At 37.0% G+C, this 2,926-nt stretch overlaps 1 pseudogene; it reads right to left on the reverse strand.

The window, feature by feature from the left end:
* Nucleotides 1-852: 852 nt before the first annotated feature.
* Nucleotides 853-1,073, reverse strand: LOC116094426 (annotated as a pseudogene).
* Between the last annotated feature and the right edge of the window lie 1,853 nt (nucleotides 1,074-2,926).

Below are 2,926 nucleotides of genomic sequence, written 5' to 3' on the forward strand. Positions count from 1 at the left end.
TCTTTTTACATATATGAGATATGTTTATCACCTACAAAGTTACAAAAGAGATTCCAGTTCAAGCTGACAGAACATAAACTAGATTTAAAGTGCTGCATTAAAAATACCACAAATACCACATTTGGGCAACTACAATGGGCATTCTATTTGGAAGACAACACTACAGAGAATGAAGAATGCACGATGCTTACTTGCTCACAGCTCTACTTGCTGCTTTTTATTCTAAGGTACTCTTCGTCATTGGGTAGCTGCTGTATCTTTGTGACTAGAAGCCCAACTCTTATGATAATTAAAGAAATTCAAAGTTTTGTTTAAAAAACTTTAAACACCTGTAATAAACTACAGAATTTGCCAAGAATAGAGGTACTCTGGTTAGCAATCAAAAGGGTTTAAATATGAATGCAATCCATAAGAACAGTAACAACAACAAAAATAGAACAATTTTTTTCTCAATAAAAATAGGCCAGTTGCTAGAAGGTATCAGTCTGTGAAGACATTATTTTGAAGCCCCAGCCAAAGGAGCCTGTGGAACTTGCCACTGGGTTTCTATTTCCGGCCTGGAGAACATTATGAAAAGCAGTCCTGACACAACAGAATGACATTTGCAGAATGTAATACTAGAGTGAGAGAACCAAGGTTGATGGCTACAATCACATTCCTGTGTATTAAACTGTTACATCTTAATTATTCATTCAGCTCATTGGTCCAATAGCATAAAAATAGTGAACAGCATCTCGAAATTTATCTCATCCATGTTCAGAGACAAATGGCTTAACCATTCTTCCCATTATTTTCTGGAGGCAAGTCCTTGTTTACAGTCTGATGGCAATCACATGCTGGCAGTTTCTGAAGCTACTGTATGAAGAGGATGCTGAAGACCATCACTATACAGCACATGTTGACATCAGGACTCTTGCGTTCACCAATTTGGTCACACTTCCAAAATATTCCCAATAGTCCAGTTTTATTTCTGTCCAGGATGGTGTGTGCCAGGGATTGGATATAAGCACACGTACATATAAGCAGCAAGATTACAGTCAATAGACTCTGAAAATTGAAAATGGCAGACATAGTGAAGCTGGTGCTGGTCCAGCCACATCACCCTTCTGGGCCGGGGCATATAATATTTTATAAATGTTAAAGAATATGACAAAAAAATGTATTGTAGGTATTGAATGGGGGGGGGGGGTTCTGGGAGGAGTTGGGCTACAAAAGGGAAACAAGAATGTGATTTAATTATATTTACTTAAAATATGTTTTTAAATGTTAACAAATTCAGATAAATTGATATCATGTAACTTTTCTCATCATAATACAATAAAACTTAAATAAAAAAAAGAAAGCACACAATGCAGGAAAGTGAAAGTCATACCCATGTTAGCATAACTCTAAAGGAATCACAATGTCACCCAGTAATACAGGGATTGGTTAGTATTTGTGAGGTTCTAGGTTGGATCCCCAGTACTCCTCCCCTACCCATTTTTTTAAGATAACTTTTATTTCACCTCTTTAAAAATTAAACCAGGGCTAGAAAGATGGCTCAGTGGTTAAGAGCACTGGCTCTTCTTCCAGAGGTCCTGAGTTCAATTCCCAGCAACCACATGGTGGCTCACAACCATCTGTAATGGAATCTGATGCCCTCTTCTGGTGTGTCTGAAGACAGCTACAGTGTACTCATACATAAAATAAATAATTAAATCTTTTAAAAAATTCTTTTTAAAAATTAAACCATCCTCAAATATTAATTCTTAACAACTCACAGGCAAATGGACTAGTTAAGGTAGTTTCCAGTTGTACCCCTGGTGTCCTTTGGCAAATCCTAACACTTTGTATCATTAGGCTCTGAGTAAGAGCTATGCCATTCTTTTAACTTCTTCCATAAAACCATGCTAGATCCCATAGGCAGTAAGAGAATGGTTACTTCTAAAAAGGGAGACACTGGTTAAATTGGTTCAATACCTTCAGATTAAAACGTCAACGAGGGATAAAAACAGCACTCATTGAAAGATTTACCCTTTCTAAGAGACCCAAATGTGCCTTGCTGGCTGACTCTGGCTAGTGTTACCTGTTTTCATCTTCATTTCTATGCTGTGCATTTTCCTGGCTTTTATGTGATCTGTGAGAATGCCTTTAAAACCATGAAATGCCCCGAGCCTGGGAATTTCTTCTGTGTGCACAATATGTTGTGGCATATGGAGAGTCTAGGTGGCAGGCAATTTGGATAGTGGCCATACTCACTAATCAGGGGGCAGATTTCACATGTGATTACTTTGGAAGGTACTATTGATCCCACAGTGACCTTTTCAGTTACACTCACACACAGTTCATAATAGGTTCTCAAGTACTGTCAATGCATAAAAAGGGTAACCGAGGTTTAAACACTACACAGTGGCTGAAGGCCAGTGACAGAGGAACCTGGATACCCTGCCTTTCCTTTTTAAAGTTGTTTCCTTTTGTTTCCTTGCTACGTATATATATCAAATATTTTCACTAGTGTTAATAAACACTGTAATGTCAATAATATTTCCCAGGTACTTTGTTGACCACTCTCTGAGGTTGGACGTACATGTTTCCTTTTGTAACTGAGGAAACTGAATTCAGAAATATTCAAAGTAAAAATGAACATACTAGAGTTTGGACCATATTAGCATGTATTCTTAATCAAAAGGAAATATTGATTTCCTTGAATCTGTTTGGTAAGCCAGAAGAGTAAGTCTTGGCCTTTTAAAATAAAGCAATTAACTGGATTATACAACCCACTTTACCAGATGGTCATTGACATTAAGTGTACTATAAAAACTATTATTATTTAGTTGTTTGAAACATACCTAGTGACTACAGTTACTCAGCTAAACAGATCTACGGAAACAAAGAAATAAGTAGAAGACCTTTTAGTGCCATCATAATACATTTAAGACCATTGGCT

Source organism: Mastomys coucha, chromosome X (genome assembly GCF_008632895.1).
Source record: "Mastomys coucha isolate ucsf_1 chromosome X, UCSF_Mcou_1, whole genome shotgun sequence".
Lineage (NCBI taxonomy): Eukaryota > Metazoa > Chordata > Mammalia > Rodentia > Muridae > Mastomys > Mastomys coucha.